General features: G+C 30.5%; 1 pseudogene; it reads right to left on the minus strand.

Annotated features, from left to right (window-relative positions):
* Positions 1-4,649: 4,649 nt before the first annotated feature.
* On the minus strand, positions 4,650-17,499 carry LOC129297451 (alkane hydroxylase MAH1-like; annotated as a pseudogene).
* Between the last annotated feature and the right edge of the window lie 1,557 nt (positions 17,500-19,056).

Consider the following 19,056-nt stretch of genomic DNA (forward strand, 5'->3'; position numbering starts at 1 on the left):
AAAAAAGAAAAAAAAAGAAAAAGAAACCCCCACCATCGCTAGAGTCCTCTTGTACTAGTTATTTGTGATCCATTTGAGCTAGTTCAAGTGGGTCCATGGTTATTGGCACTTGGTTTGTGAGTTTAGACACCTTAGTTGGTTGGAAAAAAATGTACCATTTTGAGTTTTAGATGTCCAAATTTCATTTGGCTCAGTGTTTTGAGTGTGAGATTCATGCCAACAACTAGATGGCTTAAAAGCTACAGGTGGACACTTGAATTGCTTGAATTGAACATCAAACAATGAATTGGCACACTCTAAAGTTAGTTTAGAGAGCTGTCACGACAATAGACGTGTGCCATGGCACACTAACAGTCATGCTGCAGCGCGAGGCAAGAGGGGGAGATTTCCCTCTATGTAGTCCACCAATAATGAATAGAGCGCTGCATGGTGCATTGTGCCATTTTCTGGGTAAACTTCTTAGTGATTTTAATATTATTTTAAGTGCCATTTGTGACTCCTTTGCTTTTGTTGTCTTGTAATTGATTTTAATTATAGTTTGAGCTCAAGCAAACTTCTAAAAGGTTTCTTGGGCTCCCACTTTCTTAAATTTTCTTTAACCTTTTTACACCCCTTGAGTTATGATAACTACTTTAAGGAATTTAGATATCCTGATTATCATAATGGTATTTAGTGTTTGGGTGTCATGTGGGTTGGGTAATGTCAAGGGATGACATTACACATGATGTACACATGGAGGTGATGTGGCACGTGCTATGGCATGACGAGGTGCACACGTGGCTGATGATGTGGCATAAGGTGTCATTGACATGGCATGAGGAGGCGTTAACATGGCATAAGATGAGTCTTTTTTAAAAAGTGATTTTTTTACTGTGACTTTTTGTCGAGGCTAAAAGTCGCTGCTAAAACCTTTCATCATCAAAGGGTTACTACTAAAAGTCCGGTCACTAATGGGTTTTGGCGACAAAGGTATACTTTTGGTGGCAACTCTTTGACGGCAAGAAGTCACCGGTAAAAATCTTTAGTCGCAAATTTGGGCTCTAAAAGTCATTTTGTTGTTTCTTGTGTGTTTAATGTGAAAGAATACATACTTCTAAATAAACAAGAATGAATTGAATAATTAAAGTTCGTATTTATTTTTTACCAAATAAAGTATGTTTTTTTTTTGTACATATGTATTCTTTTATTAGATATAATCTCGTTTGAGATATGTTCATATAATAAATAAATAGACAAAGGGAGAATTTCTACCATAAGGAAGAGAGATATTTACCAGTGAGTCCCTAAAAAAATTTAAAATCTTTTGTAGGATTTTTGGAATAATTGAAATTAAATGGTGGTTGAAAAGACTAAAATACCCTTTTATTGCAACTGATATTAATAATTAACAAGTAAAGTTAGAGAATTAACAACTAATGATTCGGAATTTAGGACATAATGATTGAACTGATATGATTATTGAAAAGTCATGTAATTTATAAACTGATATTAGTAAATTAATAAACAAAAGTAAGATAATTAATACTGATATTAGTATGATTATTGACAAATGAAATCAGAGAAATTTGTGACTGATATTGGTAAATTAACAAGTGAAGTAGGAAATATAGCAACTAATAATAGTGTTTTTCAGTCAAATTATGTGAACAAGGATTCACGAGTCAAGTTAAGTAGTTAATAAGTCATGTTGACGAATTAATAAGTAAAATTATGAGGTTAACAAGTAATTTCTTAAGATTATGGAGTCACGAAATTAACTAGTTAACTACTTGACAAGTACTATCAAGGAATCAATAAGTACAAGCAAGCAATTAACAAGTAAAGTTTGAGTAGTAATTAAGTACTTGTTAATTTTGTAGAAGGGTATTTTCAGTCTTTTCAACCATATATTTTATTTCAGTTGAAGTCCAAAAAGTATGCAAGAGAATTTCAATTTTTTTTGTGACCCATTAGTAAATATCTCTCTTTCATGATCTTTAACTAAAATTCTCCTTAAGAACAAATCTTGTGAAATTGATATCCATTAATTTTCATGAAATTTTTCTTTCTTTTTCTATTTTTTTGAATTTATATTTTATTTTATAAAATATAAAATCTTCTCCATTTTTAAAAAATTTTGTGAAATTCATGGAGATTCTCAATTTTAGAACATCCACTCCCATTCATAATGATGTGATCTGGCCATGCGCATCTGATGTGCTGTGCATATGATCTGGTACTGAGGATGAGATTATGGTTATGTTTTCTTACTAGAATAGAATATAATGGAATAAATTAAAAAATAAATATAAAAATAAGATGATCAAAATAGAGGGTAAACATATTTATAAGAGGGAGGGATAATTTAGTACCCAGAGTTGAATCATGATTTATAATATGTTTAGAGGTGTGAGGATTTTATAATATATTAATGAGTTTTCCATGTTATCTCACAGAGGGAAGGTAATTTAATTTATTTTTAATCTCTTTTTTTAATCCATTTCATCTCTTTTTTTTTAATGGCCTAACGGAACCATAATATATAAAACTAAAATAATAATTTTCGTAATTTTTGTGCATAGTTTGATTCATAAAAGACAAATAAATGGAAATGGTACGTATAGGCGGTTCATAATTCTTTCATATCAATAATCCATTAACCAAACCTGCACTAATGCGTTTTTGCTGCTCCGTGTTTAATTTGGCTCTGAAAATTTCTATATTTGCTAATTCAAGCCAAGCCAATAGAGTGGGTGGGGGTCCTGCTCATCCATCAAATAAAATCGGGTCATCCAGATTTATTGGCCCAGATTTTTTTAGATGGACCAGATTTTGTTAATTATTAATTTTAAATTTATATTTATTAACCTAAAAATTTATATTTTTTTTATAAATATGTTCATCATTAATCTGGATAGTGTTGATTTAATTTATATGGTCTAATTTAATATTTTAAATTTTTAAATTGACTATCTACATTTATTCTAGACAGTTTATATTTGATATTAAATGTTTATCTATAGGGTCCAAGTTTAAAGTTTTTATTTTTTATTTTGATGAATACAATATTAAAAAAAAAAAATGTAATTTTTTTAATTATAACTTTTCAATTTTTTTAAAAAATTACAAGTTAAAAATATTAAATATGAACTATATAGAATACATTTGAATAGTCAATATATAAAAATCTAAAAATTTTAATATTAAATTAAACTTTTCAAATTAAATATAGATGATATTAGTCAAAAAATATTATGAGAACTTTTTATAATTTTACAAATTTTTGTTTTTAAGAAATATAAAATAAAAATATTAACTTTTTTTTAAATCTCCACCATCCGGATTAAAAATTTAAATGGTTCAAATTGCATTATCCTGATGACCACTACAATGAGCACCCAAATGGTTGCAATTGGGTTGTATACAGAGGGAGGGTATGGGAACATGGGATGGGACCCCCAATGTCTGGTATTCATGCTCGTACGTACATGATCAAATAAGTACCACCTACTAACGTAATATCCTTAAAATATGGACATTTCACTGATTCATAGTATGTATTATAAATCTAATTCTTTTTGTGTTTTATTTAAATATTAGTTTTTATATTTTTAAATTAAAAAACCTTCATAATTATTGCTGGACTCCTGCACAACTAGTAATATTAATTTTTCAAATCTCTTACAACGTCTTATTCTTGAAGGACGCATAATTTAAAAATATCAAGAAAAAAAAAAGTTCTACTTTCATTTCTCCACTCACTTAGAAAGGGGTAAGTGTAAATTTTACGCATCCACAAAATTTTGAATATTTAACCATATATCTTTCCGGTAACTACATATAATCTATTGCAATAATTAAAATAACTAGTTTTCTTAATATTGTAATTAGAGTCAGGAATAAGATTGAGTTTTAAAAAATGACATTTTTAAAAATAGTAAATATTAAAACCCAATCTTAATAGGTCTTGAAAACGGAGCTTCATCTTGAGCCTCTCGTTTAAATCCATTTATATTTTACCATTAAAAAAAAGTATTTTAAATTTTATATTTTAAAATTATAAATTTTTTATTTTTAATATTTGAAGATGTTGTATTTTTAAAAAATTTGAAATGTTAATTGAAATTTTAACTTTTAAAAATCAAACGTAAAAAAAGTAAAAAAAGTAAAAGGCCTTATGAACTCGACTTTGAATTATTTGCATAAGGATTGGACTTCATCATTTTAAAGTAACTAGGACAATGAGCTTGAACTCATATGAGCTATATATATGACTTCATTCTGATGATAATGTTCACTCTAGAGTCTAGATAGATAAGAAAATTAATAAATTATGAACACCCATGATAAGCAATCTTCATCTCCTGATAGAGATATACACTGTGATTGCAATATCTTTATCCTTGCACCATCATTATTAATTACTTACTATAAGTAATACATATATTAAAATAGTTGAACATCCAAATCAGATACAGTAATTTACACATACAATCAATGCAATTTCAGCACCACTTGAAAGGAATGAGTAAATGTTATCCGTACTCCATCATCTCAATATTTCACCACTGATCAATCTCATAACATAGTTAAAGTTCATTGTTTTAGCAGTGCTTAATTAGTTATTTCACAATTATACATAAAATAAAAAGATTGAACCCAAGAAATAATCAGCACCTTGATGTGATCCGAACTTTGAGACCATACTTTATCAGAAGCACTATTGAAAGTTCTGGAGAAATGGGATAATCTTCCACCACATGAACTTGATAATTTTTCAAAATAAAAGTCACCATTATCTTTATTTGAATGAAAGACAAGTCCTTACCCAAACAAGTTCTTGGTCCGGCATTGAAACTAATGAACTTATATGATGGTATGTGAACGATACGTCCTCTTTCTAAGATTCACCTCTCTGGTTTAAATTCCAAACAATCTTTTCCCCATATTTTTTCACACCTTCCCATTGCATACAAAGGTAACAATATCATAGTGCTAGGATAAACCTCGTGTCCACTAGGAAGTGAGTCGTGTTTGGTCGCTTGCTTGTGCTCAAAAGGTGTTGGAGGGAACAGTCTCAGAGATTCACACAGAGCACCATGGAGATACACTTGATTTTTCATTTCCTTTTCTTCTTTGATTTCTTCAAGAATCTTGGCTTCCACTGAAGGGTGTGTAGCGACAAGCCAAAAGAACCAAGTGAGAGCTGAAGTTACGGCGTCTCTACCTGCGACAAAAAGATTAAAAGCAGTGTCTCTTAGAAACTTGTCATTCACATGTTCTTTACCTTGTTCCTCCCTCATCAAAGTTGTCAGCAATTCCTCGCCTGTTTTCTTCATTTCTTTGTTTTTGCTGAGCTCTTCTCTCTTTGATGCTACATGATCACTCTAGCAAGTGTATGAGATCACAGTAATAATTATCCAGAGTATTTCAATGTCGAACCCACAAGAAAGTTATACTTTTACTAATTTAAATAATTAATAGTTCAAGAAAAATAGATAAATTTGATAAATTTGATGAAAATATAAAGAATAAAAATACATCAAGAAAATAATGATGATAAAAATGCAATCACTTGAAGCATTAGAATTTAAGATTCACCCTATAAGTTGCTAGTTTCTACTCTTTAAATTGACTTTGATCAATTATAGTGACAACTATTCCTAAAATGTCCTAGTATTCTCCCAAATTATTAGTTTCTTTTTAATTAGCGTTGAATTTGTTCCCACGATACCCAATTAACTAATTAAACCATGAAGTTATTGTTTAAGTCACTATAAATTTCTAGAACTATCCCTAACCTAGTTATTTATGTTTAATTCTCTATATTTAGGTTCTCCCTTCATCTCCCAGTCCATCAAGATTACCCATAGATTTGATTAAATGGTGGCTAGTCATTAAATCAATATGAAGAACAAGATAAATAAATATAATTGGAAAAAGCAAAAATATTCATATATATATAAATGAAAAGAGTCAAAACAAAGGAAATAGAAAACTAGCTCCCCTATTGGGCTACATCTCTATCCCAACTGAGTAATTTAAAAACACATAATAAAATTAAATAACACCGTTCTAAAATTTTCAATTATGAAAAATGATCACATAGAAATTTAAGGAGGAAAAAAGAAATAATTATAATTTGTGAAACTCCTCAATAATCTCACTTTCAGCCTTCAGAATGCTTTTGTGAGCTCTAAATATCTCAGAGAGAATTCTTGAGGTACTTAGATAAGTGATTGGATGCCTTTCCTCTTGATGAAGGGAGTATTTATAGTTAAAGTGGAGGCTCCTTCTTTTGTTCATTATTGATGTGGGACTCTAATATATATATATATATATATATATATTTTTCTCTTTTCCTTCTTTCCTTCTATTTGGTTTATTATTTTTCTCTGCAAAATATAAAGATAAAAATATATGAGTGGATTTTGTATTAAAATTCCTTTTTATCTTATAATTAAGTGATGAGGAAAAAATATATAAATATCAATTAAATAGATATGAAATTTTAATAAATATAATCAAATTCAAACTAAAATCTATGCCTATTTAATTATAAAATATGCACTTATCACATTTTCCCACAGTTAGCTTGTTGCTTGTCCTCAAGCAAGTACTTCTGCATTTAGCCTTATTCCTTAAATAAGTATATCAAATATAAGAACTTTACTTAAAGTACTAGTAAAACTTAACTGTATAACTAACCTACAGAGCTTCAATGTGAGAGAGAAGGCTAATAATTATACTAGTACAATCATAGGAAGTGAATTAAATTCTAATTAAGCACTTATCTATAAAGTAAATTTGTCTATACCCTTAGACCTTACCTATTTCTCTTTCTGAGTTAGTGTAATGAGGTCACCATCCTTAACTATTCATGAATTTCCTTTCTTCTTAAATACTTTTTAGGTCCTTCTGATGTGAACCCTCATATTGATGATACAAGAGCCCGGTTACTCAAACTTCAGAAACTTTATTAGCACACTCTTAATACTTACTAAACTGTTTGACGCGAAGGCCAACATTAGTGATGAAGGTCCTCTGTTACTAGGCCTAGTTGGCATCAGCAGAGTGCATACTCAGCAATTTCTCTCTCTCTCTCTCTCTCACTCTTTATAGGATCATTTCCCTTTTTAACTACTTTGCAAGGTGTTAGCTTTCAGGCATAGACATAAATAATTAGGATAGATAATTCATGCATTAAGTATATCTTTGATAAAACTACTATAGGGTATCGACAGCTTTAAATTCTTTCTCAAACACATATTTGGCTTTAGTAGTTATATAGCTAAATAAAATAGTACAAAAGAGCAAAAGGTTTCAAAAAATTCAAAAATTTTTAAAATTTTTAGAATTAAGGCCAATTACAGCATGTAAATTTTTAAGAAAATTATAACAGCATAAGCAATAGAAAATTATCATGATATTTCCTCCCCCACACTTAAATTTCACATTGTCCTCAATGTTTGTAGAAAAGGAAAAAGCTAAAGGAACTGAAACTCCCATAATTTAATTTGTTTTGGTGTGATCTTGATAACCTTTAAAAAGCTCCCTTTTAAGCATTGTAATCCTACAATTCATCTTAATGAGGTTCTTAGTGATCAAATAAAATTTTATAGGGATAACAGACGGTAAAAAGAAATTAAAAAAAATTAAAATAACAAAGAAAAGGAAATAAAAGAAAATTGGGTTACCTCCCAACAAGCGCTACATTTAATGTCTTATAGCTAGACATTGTTGTTAAAATCAAGAGATGCCTTCTGAGTATGGTAGAAATTCTTGTCCTCCTAAATCAGAAGACACCTTCTTATTCCAACTAATATTCATCTTTTCTTTGGAGAGGGTTCTTGTTAATGATCAAGGAACTTTCCAATTTGATTCTAATACATGAGTGCTAGAGCTTTTGTGAGGACTAATGAGTGGATCTTTAGGTTGCCTTTGTAGCTCCCTCCCTTCTCTATTGCTAATTTCCTCCTCTTTATTTTCCAAAGTATGTAAGGGAGGATCTTTTGGGTGTTTCCCCTCTTTCTGTGTCACTTGTATGCTGCATAAAATTTTTTTAAGAATGGGGAGGTTAATAGCTTTAGTAAATTTAAATATCTCTTTTTCCTCACCTACTTTGAATATTAATTCTCCCTTAGGCACATTAATTAAGGCATCTCCAGTGGCTAAAAATGATCTTCCTAATATAAATGAGACATTTCAATTATCTTCAATGTCTAAAATAATAAAATCTACAGGAATATAAAGTTTATTGACTTTCACTATGACATCCTCAACTACACCATATGGATATCTGAGTGATCTATCTGTGAGTTGAAGAGTCATATTGGTTAGCCTGACATCTATTATACCAAGTTTCTTGCATAAAGAATAAGGCATTAAGTTAACATTGGCACCCAAATCACATAAACAATTTTCAATAATATTACAACCAATATCACAAGAAATAGTGAAACTCCCTGGATCTGTCAATTTGGGTGGTAGCTTTTTTTTGTAGAATCACACTACACTCCTCTATAAGTGTAATCGTGGCATATCCTTCTAAATTTTTCTTGTTTGAAACTAGATCCTTGATGTATTTGGCATAAGCAAGCATCTTTGCCAATGCCTTTATAAAGGGAATATTAATTTGAATTTTCTTAAACATCTCAAGGAATTTTTAGAAAGCCTAAATTTGGATCTTTTTTTAGAAGGAGATTGGGGTATGGAATGGGAGGCATATAAGGTTTGGCTTCAGAGGGAGAATGCCACTTTTAACTCCACTAACAACCTTTTGGGATTCCTTACCATTCTGTATGGTGACTGCCATAACTTGCTATCGTGGATTGACTTTGGTATTGCTTGAAAGTTTATTTTGACTCTTTCAGTAACTAAGCTAGCCAAATTGCTTATTTGAGTCTCCATATTCCTCAAAGAATTACCCATTTGAGATTTTATATTCTTCATAAAAGATTTAGTTGAAGTAACCCTTTGTTTTAATTGATCAATCTCTTGATTAATACTCTTCATGCTATTTACTTGGTAAGTCGCCATTTGAGTCAAAGCTTCCTCCAACTTTGTTGTACAATCTTCAATTGTGTTTCTTTGTTGTTAAAAGTCAGGCTATGCTTGTGGCCCCTGAGTAGAGGAATTATTCCAAGAGAAATTTGGATGATTTCTCCATCCAGGGTTATATGTGTTGGAGTATGGGTCATTCCTTAAATTAACTCGATTATTACTAGCTCCCATATAATTAGCCTCCTCCACATAATCACCATCACAACCTGTATGAAGAGAATTATTAGTAGAAGAAAGGGAATTAAGAGAACAAAAATTTTTCAATAATAACTTTAAACTCTTTTTTAAATCCTACAGTTTATGTGAAAGATCTGATGTAGAAACTTTGTTAACAATCGCCCTCCTTCCTTGAATTGCCTTCTGCCTTGAATTTGCTGTTAGCATTTTATAAATCTCCTCCCTTTCTTCAGCTGTCATATTACTTGGATCACCTCAAGCTGCATTATCAAGTTTTGATTTGCATTCAACATTCAACCCATCATAAAAAAAAAATCCATCAAGAGTATGTATGGAAATTGGTGATGGGGACATTGGCTTACGAGGAGATTATAATGTTCTCAGGCCTCATGGAACAATTTACTATTTTGCTGTGTGAAGAAGTGAATCCTATCCCTTAATTTTGAAGTCTTTTGATGAGGATAATATTTCAATATAAATTGCTCATACATCTCTGTTCAAGAGCTTATGGAAGCTTTTGGTAATTGTCAAAGCCATTGATGAGCTTCTCCTTTTAAACAGTATGGAAATCAATGCAACTTATCATCTGATAGATTATTTAGTAGTGTATCAATTACCGCATAAAATTCTCGTATAAAATTCAAGGCATCCTCAATTCGATGCCCGTTAAAATTAAGTAGCACATTTAAGTGAATGTTCTTAAATTCATAATTACACGCTCTTGTACTTAGTTAGATACATGATGGATTAGATGTGATGAATGGACGTTGAATATCTCTAAATGTAATGAATGGCTCTGGAATAATTTCGTCACCCATCTTTCTTCTCTTTGAGATCTACTTTTCCTGAAACACAGTTTAATTTCAAGATTAATAGGAATCAAATTTAAATCATCAGAACTTTTCAGTTGCATAAAAATAAAAAATAAAAGGAAAAAATTAAAATTTAAAATTAAAATAAACTAAAAATTAAATAGCTAGTAAATTTGTGACTTCCCTGGCAACGGTGCCAAAAACTCGATCGCTCTCGCAAGTGTACGAGATTATATAATAAATTACCTAGAGTATTTCAGGTATCAAACCTACAGGATTTGATAATCACTTGAAGTCTTGGGGTTTAGGATTCACCCTATAGGTTGCTAGTTTTGACTTGTTGCACCCAAAAAATGTGACGCAGATGGCTTGTGAGTGGTGGTCTTGACCATCGCAGAGGGAACCGTATGGAATGAGGAGTCAGCATCGAGATTTTAAGGTAAATCTCGTGAAACTGTTTAAAGGATGGATAAGTATGGTCTACAAAGTTAGAGAAAAGGTTCAGGAGTCGGTTGAGAATGGGGAAGGTGTTAAGCACCCCACAACACCCATTCGTCAGAACGGTTACCTAAAGTTTGTTATGCTATATTAATATGGTTTTAAAATTATTTTAATTATCCTTTTTATATTCATTTGTTTGATATAAAAATGATAAGAATTAAATGTGAAATATTTAATTATTTACGAGGGAGAACTTGACTCAGAATCCGACTCTAAGGCCTACATAAAACAATTTCTAAAATTTTGATATGTGTGTTTTAAATTGCAAAAAGTAATGTAATCTTAATTATTTTCTCAATTTTTGAATTTTTGAAATAAAGAAATGAAAAGGGTTTAAAATTATAATTTTTATGTTTTATGATTGAGAATTTTAACTGCTATACCTGCAGAGCCTTATTGGTTCATATGGTAATGCAGTTATTCTAAATATCTATGGGGATTTTGAAATCTCACACGATCAAAGAATTTAACAATTTATTTTATTTATATTTTTAAGTGTTAGTAATAATTTGTTTAATTATGTATGTACGCATGTGTTTTAAAGAATTTTAATCACCATACTTGTAAAGCCTTATTGGCTTATACCGTAATATGATTATTCTAAATATCTGTGAAGATTTCAAAATCTCACACTATAAAAAAATTAAATTTAAATACATCTTTAATTTAATTAATTTAATATATAATTTATATATATTTTTTAAAAACTTGATCATTATATCTGTAGAGTTTTATTGACTCATACAATAATACGATTATCTTAGAAGTCTACGGAGATTCAAAAATTTCATATGACTAAAAGATATAATTGGTAAATATGATTACAATTTAAATATATTAATTTAGTTAATTAATTTTTCTAAATTGTGTATTATATGATTATTTACAAAAATCACTTATTTACTATAGGGATTGAGAATCACTATATCTACGAGGGTTTATTATCCCACACGATAATGTGAATAATTTAAGTCTCTATAAAGATTTTTGAAATCTCACATGAGACTTAAATAAATTATTAATTTGGATTATAAAAGGAGAGTTAATTTTAATATATAAGTTTTGCTCTCATATCTGTGAAATCTTATTGATTTAAATGACACCAGATTATTCTAAATATTTGTAGAGATTCAAAGTCTCACATGATAAAAGAATTAAATAATATTCACTTTGAATATATTTTAATTTGTGATTATATAACACATATTTTTTAATATAGAAATCTTAATCATTATACCTGCAAAGCTTTATTGACTTATGCAGTAGTACGATTATCTTAAAAGTCTACGGAGTTTCAAAAATCTCACATGACCAAAAGATATAATTGGTAAATATAATTATAATTTAAATTCATTAATTTTCTATATTAAAATTATAAAAATGTTTTTTATTTTATTTACAAAATTTATTTATTTATTGACTATATACATTGTGAATCACGATATTTGTGAGAATTTATTGTCCTACACGATAATGTGATTAATTTAAGTCTCTATGAAGATTCTTGAAATCTCATATGAGAATTAAATATTTAGTATAAAGAGAGAATTAACTTTAATAATGGGCCTTTAAAACCTATATAAATATCTACAAAATTGATCTTCAATCCTGTGAAATCTTATTGATTTACATGGTATGAAGTCATTCTAAATGCCTATGGAGATTCTTAAAATCTCACACGACAAATAAATAATCGAAATATTTGTATTTGAAGTCGGAGCATAATATTATGGTTGGCTAAATAATTCATGCAATAAAGGAAATAGAGAAATAAACTTTTTTGATAATTCACTATTTTTTTGACTTGATGATAACAATCACCCCACAAATTATCAACAATATTATCACAGGCTCTCCTTTTTTTTCACTTTATCAAACACCTCTCAGATATGTTCGAAATAAAAATATTTGATTCCTAAATCTTTAATGCCTAAACACATCCAGATCAGTCCACACTCTTAATATCTATCAATATATATACATGTGTGTTTATCAATGAATCTATATTAAGGAAGATGACTTTAAATATTACCTGCGTTGCCTATAATTCTAGGTATACATTCTTCTTCCTCTCAAGATAATGCTTTCATCACCTCTACTACAAGTTTTGAACTTGTTTTTTTGGTTCTTTGGTGCTTGCAAAACATCCCGAACTCATGTGACTTAGGGAAGGAGAAAATGATGATCTCATTCAGTCCAAAAACCGACGTGTGCATGCATGCTACGATTTATGCATTTTTTCTTCTTACTCTCTCAGTTCCAATTATCCTTCAACTTTTGCTTCATCTCCTCCTTGCTCATTCTCCTTCCTTAGAACTAAGTCAAGTGCCATTTATTTTCTTGTAAAAGCTTGACCTCCTGCTTGCTCTATCAAGTATGACATCGAAAACACTACATGCAAAATCCGAAGCTTTTTGCTTGAGCTTTTCTTATTAGTAGGGTACATGAAGATACCACCGTAAAGTAATGTCTAGTGGATATTAGCAACCATGCTTCCAATGTACCTAAGAGACTTTGATAGTGAACCATCTTGGGGATATTTTTGAACAAATCAAGTTGTCATCAAATCAAACCTTTAAGCATCCACCGCATGATCCATCTCTCTCTCTCTTTTCCTTAGTCCCTATTTTTTGCATCTAATCTCAGCCTTCCTCCCTCCTTCTCAGTCTCTCTCTTTGCTATGTTTTTGGGTTCTGTTAACCTCTAGAAGTTCATGTTATTTCATCATATTTTCCTTTGATTCTAATTCATTTTGGTTCAATTGTATATGTTTTTATTGCACAAAGTAGGAAAATGTGCATTTTGTTTTGGGCTTGTGTTCTTAGCTTTAATTTGATTTTTTTTGCCAAATTTCATGTTATTTTGATTGAAGTTTTGATTAGAAATATTTTTGGAGCTTTGTGGATGTTTTTGGAAGGATTTTGGATGAAGAAATCAAGAGCAAAATGAATGATTTTCGTTAGCTGTAAAAACAGTGTAAAACTGCCAGAGTCGTCTCAAAGTCATGACTTTCGTTCGTGACTTTCGTCATTGTCAGAAAAATATTGCATTTCATTTATCAGAAATTAGTTGGCTAGGACACATATAAGCTGAGAGCTCAACTCATAACGCATTCTTCAAACTTTTAGACACTTTTGGAGCTTGGTTGTGCTAGGGTTTGGCATTGTAAGAGTTGGGATCAAGAGATTGAAGTTTTGAAGACATTTGGAGCTCATTTTCTTCAGTTTTTCTATTCCTCTTCCCTTTCCTCTCTTGCAATTTGAAATGGGTCCACTTATTTTATATATTTGTAGCTTGTGGATGATTATGAATTGCTAAACCCTTTGTTCTAGGATTATTTGGAACCCTTGTATGGATTAACACTATATTTCTCCTCTCTTTTTGTGATTAATGATATATATGTGTTTATTTTACTCTTTCCTTAATGGTTCTACTTGATTAGCCACAATTTAGATGTTGGGTTCACTTAATTGATGCTTGAGAGGGCTAAGTTGAGTGTAGTACTTGGGTAAAATTGTGTAAGAACTTGATATTTGCATGTTGAATGGATGGTTTTGCTAGTAAGATAGAGATATACTTGCTAGCCTTGCATAGCCACATTAAGGTTGGTGTTTAAAATTGAGTTTTATTAATTGTAACAAGAGATTGGGCAATTAATTTAACTAAACACTTGTTCATGACTTGAGAGAGCTTGTCCAAGTATTTTTAGAACACTAGGTTAGCACTTATTTTCATTAAAAGAATTTATGAGAGGAGGTAATTTTGGTGTTATGAAATGCAAGGGGAACAAATAATCCTAGGTCTCAATTTGTGTTGGAAGTTTGTGAATCATTCACTTTCTTTATTTTCCAGTATTAATTTCATTTGCAAAACTATTTTACCTAACTATGTGTAGCTTAACTTGATCAAATTTGCTTAGTCTTTTGCTTGATTATAGTTTTCTAAACAAATACTCGAAGGATGATACTCTACTCATTTTATATTACTTGCTATGACCCGTGTACTTGCGGTGAGGAACAGGTTCTTCTTGCTCAATCTCTCTCTTCTCTTCCTCGATCTTCCTCCAATCTCTTTTTTTCTAGAAAAAACTCTCTCTCTAATCTTCGTCTCCTCTGTCCCTCAATCTCTGTTTTTTGCTTCTGATCTCTGTCTCATCTCTATCTCGTTCACTCCATCTCTGTTTCTCTTCTTCAGCTTCCACTTCCTTAAGTTTTCTCATTTGGCCCAAAGTCCCGCGACTGGCATCCTTTACTTTTTCTCCTCCTTATGCTCTTACTCTCGTTCACTCTCCTGCGTGCATGCTATGTTTGTGTTCTCCCTTTCCTCCTTCTCGGTTTTCCTCTTGTGTCTTTTATTTATACTCTGTTTTTTCATTTTCTCGTCCTCGCTCTCTTCTCTTCTTCGTCTCCGTTCAAGCTTCTCCCATCTCTTACACTCGGTCATTGCTCTCTCTCCTTTTTTTTATCTTCTTCCTCCTCCTTCCTAGTCTCTTTTTTATTTCAAAAAATAAAACTCTTCTCCCTCACCCGTCTCTGGCTCTTCTCTCCTTCTTTTATGCTCTGTTTTTGCTTCTGATTTTCGTACATCTCTGTGCTCTTATTTTTTCTTTTTTGCTACTTGCTTTATGGTCGTAGCTTGCTTTTAAGGTCTTCTCTACATGTGTTTCGTGTCTCTGTTGCTTTGCATGGCCGAGAGCTCCTCTTTTTTTTTTTTTTTTTTTGCATTTTTCTCTTTACCGTGCACATCTTCTTCATCTCTTTTGGGCCATGGCTGTGTGTGTGTGCTTCCCCTTTTTTGTTCTGTCATGTCTCCTCTGATCTTGTTGAAAAGGTCTAAGTCTTTGGCTATGTGTGTGTGTTTGCTTCCTTTCTTTTCGTTCTGTGCGTTTTCTTCTTCTGCATAGGTACTGCTCTGCTTCTTGCTTTTCCTTCTCCTGTCTATGTCTGACCAAGTGGAAAGATTTTGGAATATTATTTTTAAAAAAAAATTATAATTTTTTTTATCATGTTTATTAATTTCTGAAATTGGATTAAGAGACAAATATTTTTTAAAAATATAACCCTAAAAAGAATTAATTTTTTTTTCATATGTATATATATATATTTTGTTTTCTTTTCTTTTGAACTAAAATAACTAAAATCCTAACCAATAAAAGATTATTCAAAATAAAATTAAATCCTATCAATTAAATTAATTTTTTTTGAAAATATAATCCTAAAAAGTATTAAATTTTATTTTTTTATTTTTATATTTTTTTGTTATTTATTATTATTTTTATTAAATTAAAAAAATATCTGAATAAAATACAATGTTCACACTACCCTTTGAATTAACTCTAATCAATTATAGCGATAACTATTCCTAAAGTGTTATAGTATTTTCTTGAATTATCAATCCCATTTTAATTAGCGTTGAATTCATTCCTACGATACCTGAGTAACTAATTAAACTATGAAGTTATAGTTAAGTGACCATAAATTTTTAAAACTATACCTAACCTAGTTATTTATATTTAGTTCTCTATATAGAAAATTAGCTCCCCTATTGGGCTACATCCTTATCCCAACCGGATAATTTAAAAACACATAATAAAATTAAATAATACTGTTCTAGAATCCTCAATCATGAAAAATGATCACACAGAAAATTAAAGAGTAGAAAAGAAATAATTATAATTTGTGAAACTCCTCAATGATCTTGCTTTCAACCTTCAGAATGCTTCTTTGAGCTCCAAATATCTCAAAGAAAATTATTGAGGTACTCAGATAAATGATTTAATACCTTTCCTCCTGATGGAGGGAGCATTTATAGTTAAAGTGGAGGCTTCTTCTTTTGTTCCTTGTTGATGTGGGACTCTAATATATATATATATATATATATATATTTCTCTTTCCCTTCTTTCCTTCTATTTAGTTTATTATTATTATTATTATTATTATTTTTGCAAAATATAAAGATAAAAAGATATGAGTGGATTTTGTATTAAAATTTCTTTTTATCTTATAATTAAGTGATGAGGAAAAAAATATAAATATTAATTAAATAGATATGAAATTTTAATAAATATAATCAAATTTAAATTAAAATCTATAACTATTTAATTATAAAATATGCACTTATCACTATACTATCATAGAGGAATTGGTCAAACAATTGACATGCTCCAGCCATCTTCTCTGCTCTAACTTGAAGCCATCTCAGAAGTTTCCAGGTGCATCTAGGTACTGTGTCTGTAGAATATAAACACCTCAGCCTCATTAAAAGCTCTCTCCTGGCCAAAAAAAAAATTAAAAGCTCTCTCACATGTAACTTTTGGGAAATCAACCACAAGGCTTTTGGGGTCAGATCCTAAGACCATGGAGCAAATAATATCAAAGTTGAAGCCACTGAACACGTCTTGCAGATCCACTTCAATTCCTTGCCTTTCCAGATGATCAAGAAGAGGAGAAAGACAGAAATCCACCTTCTCTCGAACGATCTTTTCCAAAAACTTCTCGAAGCTTGGGGTTTTAAACAAGGAATGGAGAAGTGCCCTGTGATACTTCCGTGTGTCTGAATCTGCAGTGAAAATCCCTTCCCCAAAAGGTTCAAAAGTCTCACGAAATTCTGGACCTTTTATGTAGCCGGCGAAATTCTTACTCATCATGTGATGTACTTTCATGGGGTCGCAAGTCACCAAACAGTTCATTCCAGTAAACCAAGGTCCAAGGAAGTTCCCTGTACCCTCTTTTCTTTGAAGAGCCTGAGTTATATGGTCATGAATCTGCCCTAAATTGCTGAGAACTGGGGGTAGCATTCCCAATATAGGCCAGTCTTTAAGGAGGGGGTCTTTGTAGCATCGTCTCTGATAGCAATGAAAAAGGAAGAGGATAAATGCAGCAAAACCTGCTATTACTACTTGTGGATAACCGAGCATGATGATTGTAGACTATTATTGGAGAACTTTGCTTCTTTAGATATCAACGCATTTGTGTTTTCTCCTCTCCTAGGTCAAAATTAATATAGTAAGTTCGATCGACATTAAGCTCTTAAATGAATACAAGTTGCTAATGTTTAGTAGTCACTGTCTTCGGGACCATCTTTTGGCGACATTATATTCCCACTGCTTGAGACCTTTTGGCCACCTTTCGGTATCCTGGGTTCTTTTCTTTTTGAAGCACATGGTAGGCAGTAACATTTTATAGAGATTTTATAAAAAATAGGAGAAAATATATCTTTTGGTTCTTATACTTTACTCATATTTTACTTCTAGTCCCTATATTTTTTTAATGTTTTAGGTCCCTATGTTTTTGTTTTTCATTATTTTCGGTTTTTCTAAATTTCTTACACTTTGTTCATAGAGAGATTAAAAATAATAAAAAATAAAAGTGCAAGGATCTAAAATGTCAAAAAAAATACAAGGATCAAAAGAAAAATACTAGCAAAGTATAGGGACCAAAAATTATATTTTTTCAAAAAATAGACATTATTTTATATTTGGTTATAATACTAAAAAATAATTATTAGTTAATTATTTTTAAATTTTATAATATCTTAATTTTTGTTTTTACAAAAATAATTTATTATTGCATTATTTTAAAATTGTATAATATTTTTGCATATTTCCTCTCTTTAACATACTCTATCTTATTTGTCACATTAGATTATTTTTAGAAGCTGCTCAAAAATAACTTTGATTTTGATTCACAAAATAATTTTTTGATTTTTTTTAAAAATTTAAACAAACATAAAAAAAAAGTTACAAAATAAATTTTCAAAAAGTAAATAATTTTTTAATAAAATAAATTAAAACAAATGGGACTTTAATTAATTTTGACAACTGACAATACATGCAATTGATTTGGCGATAAGAGAGTTGTTGATGGCTTTCAATATTTTACTGAATTTAATAGTGTTTTTAATGTAATTGGAAGTCATCTTGTGAAATTAATTAGCATATATGTGATTAAGTGGATAATTATTTGTGAGATTTGAGGTGGATGAAGTTCAAGACAATTATTGAAGGTAATGTATCAATTATGGCATTAAATTTGAGTTTTATGCATACAAGAAGGCCCAATTTATGGGCCCAAAGCTAATAATTTTTAAGCCCATAAGAAATTGAATTCTCCCCGGTGATACTGCAGCATCGGATTTGGATGTTGCAACATCAGACCAGTTTTTAACAAAACGCACAGCTTCAGTTAAAATCGTGTTTTAAGGGTTTTTGGCTATCATTTCCGTTCCAGTTCATCTTCAACCAACACCTGCACGTCCAGGGAGCATTCTAAGGTGGAGAAAGAGTTGGAGAAGCTTGACAAATACTTGGGTCTTGCAATTTGTGACAGAAATTATCCTTCCTAATCTTTCTTCTCCCTTTTCTCTTCATTTGATGTATCTTTTAATGAATATTGTTGCTTCATACTATTTTAATGGCTGTTAGTCGCTAAACACATTTGACCTAGGGTAACTATGAACTTATTGGTGGATTAGAGCTTGTTTTTACCCATTGGTTATGCTTAATATTAATTTTGGTTGCTCAATC

Source organism: Prosopis cineraria, unplaced genomic scaffold, assembly GCF_029017545.1.
Source record: "Prosopis cineraria cultivar Desert tree isolate PC_DT_omini unplaced genomic scaffold, ASM2901754v1 PC529, whole genome shotgun sequence".
NCBI lineage: Eukaryota > Viridiplantae > Streptophyta > Magnoliopsida > Fabales > Fabaceae > Prosopis > Prosopis cineraria.